Source organism: Pinus tabuliformis, chromosome 5_2 (assembly GCF_031772625.1).
Source record: "Pinus tabuliformis cultivar Carrire ecotype Pingquan chromosome 5_2, CPIR1, whole genome shotgun sequence".
Lineage (NCBI taxonomy): Eukaryota > Viridiplantae > Streptophyta > Pinopsida > Pinales > Pinaceae > Pinus > Pinus tabuliformis.
Window position 1 is genome coordinate 4,484,956 of NC_142306.1, and position 14,118 is coordinate 4,499,073.

Consider the following 14,118-nt stretch of genomic DNA (forward strand, 5'->3'; position numbering starts at 1 on the left):
TTATTATTATTATTTTTGATTAATTTATTAATTTATTTTAATTAATTTAATTTAATTTAATTATTTTAATTGATATGTAATTTAATTATTTTAATTAAATTAAATTAAATTAAATTAATTTATTTATTAATTTTATTAATCTTATTAATTTTGAAAACTAATGATACTACACTTCTAAAGGTTTCGAGGGATTTATTTGACTAATCAGGGGAAGCCAATTTCCACTAATCTCACTCCCATTGTCCCTGTTGAAGGTCTGAGGAAATTTCATAATTTCGATGGCCTCTCTGATTTTCCTCTTTTGATAATTAAATTATTTTGTTTTAATTAATTTAATTAATTTAATTAATTAAATTAATAAATTTAATTAATTAAATTAATTTTAAAAATTAAAATTAAAACTTAAGGTTAAATTAAAAATTAACATTTGATAAAATAAGATAAATTAAAAATTAATTAATTAATTGATCAAAATAAAAATTTACTTATTTATCAATTAAACAATTAGGGTTAAACAAAATTATGAATTAAATTAGTTAATCAAATAAAATAAAATTAATTGAATTAATTAAACAAGAATGTTTCTTTATTTATTACTTAGGATTAATTAACTTAAATAAAATAGAAATAATAATAAAAACAATAGATAGAATTATAATTAATTAATTGATTAATTAAAACAATTTATGATTTAATTATATTAATTAAAAGATAATTTTAGAGTCTTAGGTTAAATAAAATAAAAATAAGAAAATTAATAGAAAGGACAATAAAGCTAACCTATAATCAATGGAATAAAAAGGATTAATAATCTACATATTAAAATCAATTAAGTAAAACAATTAAAATAAAAATAAAAATTAATTAATTAAACTAAAATTATTATAATATTCATATGTATATGAGGGTAGGCTTCTTTATATAAAATTTATCAAGATTTAGGTTTATTTATACTCTGGTCGCATGATTCTGCTCTCAAAGAACTATCAATCATATTCTAAAAATTAGTCCTGATGATGGACCCCCTTTGGGGTTTGAAACGTCGATAGATTGAACATGATACTGTGGATAATCCGGATCATGCTACTCTAAGAAACAACCACAGAAGCTTAAAATCTAACGTCATTCATGTATTAAAGGAAGGAGTACGATAATTGAATCTCTTGCGTGCCATCATCAAGTGAAGTCAAATTATGTGTGAATTGTATTGAGTTTTTTATGAGGTTCTGATTTGCTAATGAGCCTATGGGTAGTATGGTTGTATAGTTCTTGTTGTTACCTTTCTGGCAATGTATATCTCTCTAAAACACTCTCCCAATATGAGAAATTATAGAAATTTGAAGATCAACATTAGTGAAGGGCACAAAATATAGAGAAAAACTCACAAACACCAAATTTATTAAATAGTTCACATCTTCTAAGTGGATTTGTGGTTCAATAACCAAATATGTGGCAGATAGCGATCCAAAATGCAACACCTTTAATAGTGTCAAAGTTCGATCATCTTTTATCATATTAGACAACTTCAGTCAAATTTGGAAGATAGGGTGTAACTTTCATATACCATGTAAGGGCTCAGTCTTTTAAATTAGTTCAAACTTTAGCTAGCTTAGTTGCATCTTGAGTTCCTCTTAACCTCAAGATGGTCTTGTTAACACTAGAAAATCATACACATATTTTCATAATCCAGAAGACGCTAAATGTTGTCCATCAGAATGCACAATGTGAATATTTTCTAGATGAAGACATTATGAAGTTTAAAACATTTAATTTCTCCTCAGGTTCAAAGATTATGGAGTTTAAAAATTAAATTCTAAGCAGCTATTTCTTCAATAGTTGTGCACTGTGCAGTATTTACTTTGAAATCCGTGTGGTCGAGAAAATGGCCGACTCAGCAAAATCGGGACCACTTTGCACACTTGGAGGTGATTACCTGTCATGATCTCAGTCAAGGACAACCAAATTCAAGCCACCTTGAAGATATTCAACCCTCAAAGTAATCATCTTGTCCTACTCATAAGTCATTATCATTCATGAACCAAGCAAGGGAATATGGATTCAAAAAATTGTATATAAAGAGGCCATGTGAGAACCAAAACATGAGACACTATTATGCTGGCCAAATTGCTATTAGAGTAGCCCAACATTTAATTGTTGAAACAAAGAAAGTAAGAGCACTAGTATGTTGCCCGTATTTATTTTAAGCAATCCATCATCTTAGTGAGTGGAGAAGACTCCATCATTGAGTGATTCTTCATACTTCTTTGAGACAGAGGAGAAGCTTGGAAAGATATTGAGGAAAGGAACCTCGTTGTTGAGGATTTATTAGGACAATATCTCAAATAATTCTCTCCAAGTGTTTATTATTTATCTACCATATTCAACTTCTACTACCAACAATCAATAAAGGGAGATTTTTCCATTATTTTGTTGACTTGTTTTCTCCATTGAGAATTATTTGTGTATTTATCTCTTTGTTTCAAATCATGTTTGTATATGCATTGTTTTCACTATTTTCAATGCTTTATTTATCTAAGTTTGTTCATTAACGACACCAACTATGTCTTTATTCCTTTGTAGGGAACAACCAACTACTAAGGAGGTGTCTTTTGGCACACCATTACTACAAAAAAACCTACCACAAAAATGACAACCATACTGTTGTCTTTTCTTTAATATAAAGGTTTTGTTTGCAGGACCATCTCTCTGAATAGTCGATTTACATGGCGGTTGGTACCTCTCTCAAATTTTTGCAGGGCTTTGTGGACCTATTCTTGATTGAGAAACTTATTAATTTACGGTCTCTTATTAATTGTTCGTCTTCTTCTTAGTCAGACATGAACTCCGCGACTTTTCATTTGACAAATTTTTCGCCACGTCTGTGTATTGTGAAACCCATGCAGTTTTCCAAAAAGCAAAAAATACCCTGTAATTTCACATTTTTTAGGTAATTGGCAGCCTTTAGTGAATTTCATTTAGCTCTGCAAAGTTTGTCCTGTCAGTTTAGATTACTTGATTACTCTACTAATCATAATTAGTTGGGTAATTAAACTATCTTTACTTTTAGTTTAAATTGTAACATAGCCTAATTAGTAAAAGAGTAAGTGTCCCATCATCCATAAATCTTGTTACTAACTAGATATTTCATTTCTTTCATTTTATGGGAATAGGAGAAAGTGTTATTACAAAAGGTAAGTAATCTTTTCTTCCCTTGCATCTCTTAGACGAACCTAGGTTTTCATATGAAAACTTTCTTAAAACATTTGAATTTCCATCTCCCTATTTTGAAATTCACATTGTGTAATAGGAAAAAGAGTAAGAAACTCATTATCTACATATCATTTATTTTTCATGCACGGAACAATTAAAATCTAGTGTAATTAGGGAATATTGGAACTGATCACCGAGTATCCACATCTTCTCACACTTTACATGCTCACTTGATCACTTGCACATAATTACACATCACACACTAAGCTTCTATAAAATTCATATTAGAAGGAATCCACTTTCTAGAGCCTTCGATACTTATTTAATTTTAGCTTGCATCTCAAACCATTAAGAAAAGTAAGGCCCTTCAATGCAACCATAACTTGAACCAACTAAATTCCCAACATGGGCCACCAAATAATTTATAGTTCAGGTTAGTACCATTAGGGGTAGGCATCCCTTAAGACTTCTAAATTCATATTAGAAGGCATCTAGTTTCCAGAGATTTTGATACTTCGATTATTTTAGCATACATATCACACCCTAAAGAAGAGTAAGAACCTTAAAAGTAACCATAACTTGAACCAACTAAATTCCCCACAAGGGCCACCAAGGAATTTAGAGTTTAGTTTAGGACCATTGGGGATAGGCATCCCATAAGATGCAATGGTCATGTTACATATTTGAGACATAGGAGTTGAATTTTTTGGGAGCATAAAATCCCTTAATCATCCCATGGAAAACAATACTTGAGCCTGGAAGAGACCCGATTCAGAGGGGGTTCGACTTAGGTCTAGTGCATGCGGTACTCTTTGGGGCTACTCAACCCATCTAGTGCTTGGTACTGGTAACTAACTACCAATAAGCTAAAGACACAAATTCTCACGTGGGATGAAGGTACCTTAGTGGCCAAAACATAGGGCATCCTTTCCCTATAGGTGATAGTGTGGGAAACACTTGAACCTCATTTTCATTACCGTAGTTGATTCTTCGTCTGCTCAAAGGCATCGCCAATTCTTTCGGGACATTTCCCTAGGACCCATTAGAAGATATCTCTACAAGGCCCAATAACTTTGAGAGTGGAAACAATAAATATGTCTTCTTAAGATATTTTTACATATGCTAAAAAACAAACAAAAACCCTTTTTTGTTTGATTGATAACATAGGATAAAGTTAAAGGGAAAGTAATATTTCTATTTTTCGCTTTGTTTTATTTATGTGATTTATTTACTTGGAAGAATCATATCCTTCCCATAACATACACAAAGTAGCACACACTCTAATCGACAACATAGGGGACCCCACAACACTGTATTGATCTAGATGCTTCTTAAACCTCCCCCAATTACCAGGAGGTGTGCGAGGGCTCCTTCCATTTAGGCATGGAGGACATCAAGTGGTGAGCCCCAGTATTGAAAACAAGGATGCTGCAACTCCAAAGGTGACCAAATGTACTTTATCAACCTAGGGTTTGTACAAACTTGGAGGTGATAGTCCTATATTCATAGCAGATGAAACAGTCTACTCTTCTCACTTATCAACAGGGGTGATAGACCACTAGGGTTTTTCAAACTAGTCTTCTGTTGACCAGAAGGAGGCTGAATACTAATAATGAATGTAAAACTATCTTTAATGTAGAAAGTAAATGCTTGCCTATGTTAAGGAAATGAAAGTGCTAACTAGAAGGTGCTACGAAATGACATGGAATTACTTAGCTAAGAATTAACACACTTTACTTGCAGAAGAAACCTAATTTAACCTTTCATTCTATCATCTAATTATCTCGACTAAGTAAACATGGAAATGATGCTAACATTTCTAAGACTCATGTATGCATGCAATAACTAAATATTGCAAAAAAAAAGTCCTTTGGTTATCAATTTAGAAATGTAAATTTTAAGCTAAACAAGTTTATCTTTTGCAAGGGAGGTACGTATGGGAAAAGTAGTCAAAAATGGAATTGAGGGGTAAGGAGGTCAATTTGAAGGCCTAACCTATGATTTGATCGTCATTTATACCCAAAACAGTCTAAAACAGTCTGCTACAAGGTTTTCTCTAGTTGATGTAGGATTTCCTGTAGTTACTACAGGATGTCCTGGTTTACTATAGGAAACTTAGCTGAAAGTTCTAGGAAGGTAGGGAAGGTGAAAGGAAGTGTTTGGAAGGTGTATGATGGTGGAATAAGGTATGGTGAAGGTGCACACTACTCAAGGATCAGCCCAACTCTTCAGGATGGTAGGATTTTCTCAAGGTGTTTGTCCATGATGGCTACAAAACAAAAATTTGAGTTGGTGATTGGTAAGGTTTGGCAAGAGTTGGAGAAGACTTAGATAAGGTTGGTGGAATGAGTTCCTCCATGCAAATCAATAACTCCTACAAAAACACATATTCTTTTCTTGATTTATTCACAACTTTATGTAAATGTGGAAAATATGGGTTGAATTTGGGAAACTAATTTATTGATGGCTAATCGATCAAATATATGGAATGGAATAATTTCTAATCTACAAAAAACTCAAGAAAAAAAATGACAATTGCAGATGCTTCTAAGAAATCATTAACAATTATCTACTCAACAATAAATCCTAAGCTATGTAATAACCAAAGATAAATATGTTTTTGGGGCTGTGAGAGTGAGGACCTAAAACCATGATCCGATGAGGGAGAAGAGGATAAGGCCACTATCATAAGATGTTCTAAAGTCTTTTCTTTCACTACTGTAACATTGATATACTTCTCCAACTAATGGAATCAAAACTAACCAATCATGAAAAGACTTGTAAATTAAACAAAACAAAGATTACTTTTGCAGTTAATCTATCATTCTAATCTAAGGATACATGTAAAAAATGAGGAACCCCTTCTGCTACGGTTGGGCCCTAACCCAAGTGCTTCATCACTCTGAATTAATGCAATGTTGGATCAAAGAAACCATTTTCATTATCACCAAAATGTCAAAAATAACATGAGAATAATAATCACAATATCCTAAGATTGAAATTGCCTCTTGGCTACAATAAAAAGTCAAATCCTAATGAGGCCCTAGGCCTTCTCATTTATACAAATAAACCTACCAACAACTTCCTTAAAAATAGGGAGGCTTGGCCCTCAAACTTGAGATGGAATTGTCTTCAACTATCACTAGCTTGGCTACCAATGAACTTGGTGGGCTTGACTACTTGTAACTCTGAGATGATGAGATCTGGTGGAGGAATCTTCGAGTGAATAAGGAGTTAAGGAGGGGGACCCAATATCCTAAAATCCCCCTTTGTTGTCTCCTTTGAGTTCCTTCACTTAAATTAGCCCAAATATGCTCCAAATCCTGCAATTAATGCAGATTAGGCCACATGACATAACATCTCAACTTTACCCATCTCACTAAGAAAAATATAATAAAATATGTAAATAAATGTGAGAAAAGTTGATTTTAATAAGTTGGAGAGTGGCATTAAGGCCCATATAATTCACCTATTGGTGAGCCTCATCACCACCCCCTACTGAAAGTATTTCTTATCCTCTGAGAACCTTAGTCTATGTCCATATATTTCATAGCTTTGGTGGACTCTCTGTCATCACAGGCCTCTATTGATGGAGTTTCCTCTTGGGATAAAACTGTGCAACTTTCTCTATTTCCACCCACTACTTTCTTTCCTCTTCCTCCTTTCTAGTTTCTAGCATACCAAACTGCAAGTGTGGATTAAGTTTCAAATCAATCCAATTGATTTTGAGTATTTGTAGTGCATTCTAATACTATGGGGTCATTTCTAGTGCATCTCTCATCCTTTCAGGGGAAGGATACTCCCTAATCCTTAGGTTGTATGGTAGGGTGCCCGATCTCCTTTGGCATGCTTGCTGGCTTTCATTCCCTAGAAATCTCAAGGTGTTCTCAAAATGTGTGATTGATTTCTCTTATGTAGATAGGTATCTTGGTGAAAGTTGGGGATCATTGGTGATGATGTTGTTGGTGCTAATGATAGCCATTGAATTTATCTGTTCTTGTCTGATGTAAAGGAGCTCCCTTTCTTCTATTTCCAACACCCTCTTCATCACTTAGGCCCTGGCCTCCTCATGACTCATCGATGATGCAAGGGCCATTAGTTGTAAGTCAACCAACTTTACATTGGGGTCCCACCCATTTAATTTTGTTACAACCAAGTTGTGCAAGTAGAATTCAGATATCTTGGCCATATCCTCTAGGTTTCTTTTGTCACATACTTCAATGAACTGCCTATAGTCTTGGAAAGGTATAATCCCCTGTTGTCTTAGTTTCTTTAACTGAAATTTCAGCCATTGATATTTGAGGTACAAGGCATATGATTTTGGTTGTATCCTTCATTGGACGGCCTCCATGAAGAGTCTTGGCATGGTGGCCAATTGGATCTCTTTTTCCTGGAACTGCCTCCTTACCCATGTGTTTTCTGCCTCTACTTGGGACCTCATAACTTGTTCCATATCTCTTATCCTACTCAACTCTCTGCCCATTTCTAATACTTCTCTTCCATATGGCCCACATCCTCTACCTTCTTTGATTTGGAAATTTTCATTCAACAATGTGTCCTTCCTCTCTCATTCTCAAGCTCAAAGAAGAGAGGGATGGAAAATTTATGTGTTATTACTTTGCCTCCCTCAATGAATCTATAAGAAGAGCTCAGATTGGGTTGTGGGCTACGTTTCTACAACTCTTGGTACTCTTCCTTAGATGCATTTGGAGAAGCTACCCCCTCCTGCACCCCCTCCTGCTACTGCCTGTTCTTGCTTTCCTTCTTGCTGCATTTTCCTTGTTTCATGTCGTGTTGTCAAAGTTTCATGTAGGACTGTTTGAGGATCCCGTAGAAGTCATTTTCCTTTTTGGAATGGGGTCAAAGGTGCGTTGTCTTGCTTGGCGGATTCTTACCTCATGATAGGCCTCCTAACATAGGTGATGGGAGACTTTGTGGAAGTTTGTTCTGATGTGCCCTCTTCACCTTTTATTTCCAAGGAAACTAGATTTTCTTTCTCTTTTGATGAGTCCCCAATTATGATTGGAGCCCTGGTGGGTGTTTTTGGTTTCCATTGTTTGATCCTAGTGCTCCTCGTTTTGAAATAGAGGGGAGTCTACCTCTATCTTTTCCCTTTTCACTTCAGATGTGTGCTTGGGGTAGTCAAGGCAGAAGTTGCCTCACTCTCAGTGGGTTCAGGAGATAACCTTGGATATTCCTCCACTTCCTTGGTTTGTTCCTAAGGGATTTATTCTTCCTTTTGTTCTTTCTCTTCACTTTTCTCCTCTTCTCCTTCTTATTTTTCTTCTTCTTCCTCTGTTTTATCCATTTCTACCTCCTCTTCCTCCTCTAGTTATTCATCTTCATCTACAGTTTATTATTCGTCTTCTTCTACCTCCTCTTCACCACTATAGGTATTGTCCCTATCATATTCAAGGGGATGTATTTTAATCACATCCTCTATGTCCATGTTTCTAAATGTGGACCAATGAAAGGGGATTCTTAGCTGGCTCAAGGCATCCTCTGGTATTAGCTTAATAAGTCCATGGTGTGCCAATTTCTGATGTTTTCCCTCTTGGACCTTTAGGCTCATGTCCATTATTGATTACATGAAGTATGGTACACTGGGTCTTCTGCTAATGGGTATCTCCTCTCCAAACCTCAACTCATGGAGGAGTCTAAATTGATAGCCATATATTATACTGAGCCTCCCTTCACAAGATATATATTTGAGAATATGATAGCTCACCTCATTCCAAGGGTAGAGATGGTTTTCCCTTATTATCCCATTTTTGTCCTCAATTGGATTTTCATCCCTTAAGAAGAAGTTTCTCTTTGCAAAAGTGCTTGTAGCCTTCTCCTCCTTTCCCCATGGCACCCCTTGAGGAAGTGTAGTGATCCTGCTAATTACTTCAATAGTAATTGTAATTGGTAGTCCTCTTACCATAGTAGTAGTACTGATTCTAGCCTAAGGATTAATTTCCATGGAAAATTATTGAGCTACATCATCATCATACCCTCTGAGAAGCTCAATGAATACCAACCAATTATGCCTTCTAAATATTTCTACCATAGGGGGGTGGAGGTGTACCCTAGATGTCTCTATGGGTTCCCTTATGTTAAACCCTCTTATCATGTCTTTCTTCAGTTTGGCTAACTATAGGGATTTTGGTATGCTAGCCTTACTTTTTAGCGTGAATGAGAGTTTATAATAGTGGTGGATGGATGCAATTTCTCCCTATCTCCACACAACTTTTAAACTGTTCACAATTCTTTTAAGACTCCCAAGTCCACTATAATCACTTAAAAACTCATATTTTTCTTTTCATAGCTATCAATTCAAAGCATAGGAGATATGTTCCACCTACCTTTCAATCTGATTCTTTGAATGAGGAGACTTTCTGAGTAGTTCAACCCTATGCACTCCCTTTTAGAGTTATTCGTGAACTTCCATTGTTTCCTATAGCTCTTTTTGTTTCCTGTAGTTCTGTTTCTTGTAGGGTGGCTAAAACATGTTTGCCTCCTCAATGGCTCTCCAAGGTGGTCCCAGTCCTCTCTGATCTCGAAATAAAAAAAAATTGCATGAGAGTTTGGAGTTTTTGCTTTTTATGATCGATTCCTCGGAGCGCTATATTGGCTAGCGGTGTATGGGATTTCCTCTTTTGGATCATTAGCCCACCGTTAGTTATCATGTATCCTCCCCTTGTAAACATTGCCCACTCTCACACAACTTAACTCGACCACCTTTTCAACTCATACTTCTTGATGTGATGTTGCCACATCTCACGCTCACTAGGAATTCACCTTTTGTTTTCAAGATGAGGGTGGTGATGTAGGAGTGGAAGGATTAAAATGGAGGATATGGAGTGGTAGGTGAGTGAGGCCAATGATGGCATGGCCCTTTGACTCTCTTTTTCTTTTTCTTTTTTGTATTTTGTATTTTATTTTTCTCAGTGGATTTTAATGGATAGAAAGGTTGGTATCATCATGAGCTCTTGTTGGGTGAGAGCTCATGAGGTATATGGTCCCTTATTTTAACCTAGAATAGGCTTTCATCATAATTTTCGAATCGTAATTTCATTCCTATAGTGTTTTAGGACATCCTGTAGTACTACAAGAGTTTACAGGAAACCTTGTAGAAGTCAAAAAACTACATAAAAACTAGTTTTTTATGCCTGGAAGTGAGGATGGATGACGGAGACATAGTAGGCATGGGAGATATGAATTGAATGGAAGAATAATGGGGTGATGTTTCTCTTTCTTTCCTCTAAACTCTAAGTCCTTTATTTCCTTTAAAAACTTGAAAAAATCACATAATTTCATTAGTCAATAGGTTTGAGGTCCCTTCCATGTCATTTTGTTTTTTTCTTTTTCTTTTCTTCCTTTTTTTTTGAAAGACACATAGGTCACCTCATAGGATGTTTTCAACCTATTTTCCTGCCCTAAGCGCCTAAAGGGAGGTTTTCACTAAGGGATAGTTTTATTTTACCCATTTGTTTCACTCTTGGGCTCCCTCAAGGAGGTTTTCAATTGAAAGGCCGGCCTCAGGTGCCTCGTAGAGGTTTTCACCTAGGTCCCTTAATTTTTTATTCTTTTTTCTTTTTTCATTTTTTCATAAATAAAATTAGTCTTCAAGAATTTGGTGAGCTGGATGTTGAGGCACTTCCAAGAAAATTTACTTGCTTATTGATGGTACTAATGAAATCTTCGCTTGACAGAATTATTTTATATTCTTTCAATATGTATCCATTCACAAGAAAGGGGATACCTTCTTCATCAATGGTCCTTATTTACACAACCACATTTCCATGGCACTTTTCTATCAGATATGGGGCTAGCCACCTAGTCATCAGTTTTCCTTTGAAGTCCTCGACTCTGGAGTCATATAACAAAGTGCAATGACCTTCTTGAAAAAAAAAAAATCTTTGATGTTTTTGTCATGTCAAACCTTTCCTTGTACTCGAGTAACTTCTATTTGTAGAAGGGATTGCATCCCGAATTCAACTAAACCATTGAGATGGAGCAGCCTCTCTTGCTATGCCTTTGTAAAATCCAAATCCAACTGTGCTACCATTCTCAAAGTGTTGTACCCAAAATAAATGGACAATAGAGCCTTCTTCCCATCAACCATGTCATAAGGAGTGAAGCCAGTGGTTGTCTTCGAGGTTGTACTACAAGACCAAGTGGGCTCCACTAGTCTATCAGCCTAATATTTTTTACTGTTGATTGCAACCTTGGTGAGAATTCCTTCCAATGCTCTATTTGTAACCTCTACTTGTCCATTGGCCTGAGGATGATAAGAAGGTTTACCACCTATGCTTGATCTTATGCTGCATCAACAAACGTTCAACGAGGTGTGAGGTGAATTGAGCTCCATGATCAGTGACTAGCTCTCTAGGGTACCCAAACTTGTAAAACACATCCTCCCTTAACAACTCATCAACTTTCTCTTTTGTTACCCACTTTTTCAAATAAATAGTGCACATAATTATGTAGCTTTTCTGCCCTTATAGTGGATCAATGGGCCCAATGAAATCCACACACCACTTCTTAAATGGCTCAAGAGTCACTTGAGGTTGTAAGTCATTTCATACTTAGGAGTAGGTTTCCCCTTTCTCTAGCACTGGTCACATCGACTGGTGTATCCTCCTGCATCTTAGTGGAGAGTGGGCCAGTAGTAGCAAGCTTGCAGTACCTTGAGGGTTGCCCTCTTAGCTGCAAAGTGACCTCCACAAGGCCCATCATGATAGGCTAGAAGGATTTCAAAGACTTCCTCCTCCCTCACACATATACTCAAAATTTGATGTGGGCCTAGCTTGAAGAGATTTCCCCCAATCCAAGTGAATGGGGTTCTCTTTCTTATAATTCAACTCTTTTCCTTGGTGGACGGATTTGGAAGGAAATGTGCAGCCATTAAGTAGTTGACTATGAAAGAAAGACATGGAGAGAGAATTGAAATAGAAAATAAATGCTCATATGGCAGTTGATTATCAACCATTCCTTCCTCACTTGAAGGCAAAGAAATTCTAAACAAAAAATATGCAACTACATTTTCTATACTAGGCTTATCAATGATAGTTAGATCAAGCTGTTGTAATAAAAGCAACCGTGTAGTAATTATGGAATTCACATTAGGCTTGTTAATCAAATATTTAATAGCAGCATGGTTATTATGTAGAAAGGTCTGGTAATCAGTCACATAATGCCTAAATTTATTCAAGGAATGGACAACAACTAGGAGCTCTTTTTTAGTCACAGTATAGTTCAATTCAACCTTGGAAAAAACTTTTCTGAGGAAATAAATGCATAAATCAAGTTGTCATCTATTTGGACTAGAAATGATCCTATAGGTTTGTTAAAGGCATCAACATGGATGTGGAATGGAAGATCCCAATTTGGGCCTCGTAGTATCGGTGAAATAGTCAACTTGTCCTTTAAGGTTTGTAAGTCCTCTTGGCAGCTTTTTGACCAAAAAAATTTAGAGTCCTTCCCCAATAGTTCAAACAAAGGCGAGGATGATTTTCTAAAGTCCTTTATGAATCTCCTATATTATCCAGCTAATCCCAAGAAAATTTTGACATCCATCTAATTCTGAGGAGTAAGGACATTCTTTACGATATAAATTTTATTTGGGTCCACTTGCAGTCCTTCCAAGAATATTTACTGATCTAGAACAATCCCTGCATTCGTCAAGAACTCACACTTCTCAAGACTAAGGATAGGTTCATTTCAATGCATTTATTTAATACTTTTCCCAAGTTAGGGAGATCCTACAGGAAATCACACCCCTAGAGAGTAAAATCATCCATATAAATTTCTGTAGAGTCATGAACTAGCTCTACAAAGATGCTAAGGACTGCCCTCTAAAAAGCGCAGGGGTATAACTTAATCCAAAAGGAAGGACCCTATAAGAAAAGGTACCCCAAGGACAAGTGAAGGTGGTTTTATCTTGGTCCTCTGGGATGATCTGGATCTGGTTGTAACCGCTGAATCAATCCAGGAAAGAGAAGAACTTATTTCCTACAAGACCATCCAAGAATTAATCAACGGAAGGTAGAGGGAAATGGTCTTTTTTGGTGGCTTTGTTTAAATCTCTATAGTCCACACAGATACTCCATTTTCCATTGTTCTTTGGGAACAGAAGCAGAGGAGATACCCACTCACTATCTGAGATGGGGTAAATGAACCCTTCATCAAACAACTTATGTAGTTCTTCTTTAACTATTTTTTTGAGTGTTGGGTTTAATCTCCTCCAAGGTTGGCACACTAGCTTGCAACCTTCCTTGATGTAAATATGGTGAGTAAACATTGAAGGGTGCACTCCCTTCATTTCCTTGTAACTCCAGGCAAAGGCATCCATATGCTCTCTTAGCATGTCACGTAACTCCTTTTCCTGATGTGAAGAGAGAGAGAGGGGTTGATTTTCAATGTTCTAGCTGGACCAAATTCTATCATTTGGACATGAGTAGGACTTGAGTTAGCTAGGCACAAATTAGTCAAAGGTTATCTTCAGCTTTCCTTGCTAACTCATCAAGAGATATGGTGTTGGGGGGTTGATTCTATAGGATTTGATCAGTCATGTTGTCTTCATCAGGCTGCCCCTCCTATAGTAGCATCTAGGGTAAATATCGGGTAAGATGTGGTACAGTAGACTTCATCTTCCTCCACCTCTTCCAAACCTAAAGGTAATTCATGCTCTATAGTTCGCTGATTAGGAGGGTACAAGACTAAATTTTTAGACAAATGCCCATTTTTAATGGTCATATTCCTAGCCCTGCAACTTATGTAAGCATCCACAGTGGCTAGCCGTGGCCTTCCAAGCATGAGAGGATAACCATTGAACTTGGTTTTAGGTTGGAGAACTAAGAAGTCAACATGTTATTCCAAAGAATCAATGGAGACCATCACATCCTTAATAACTCCATTAGG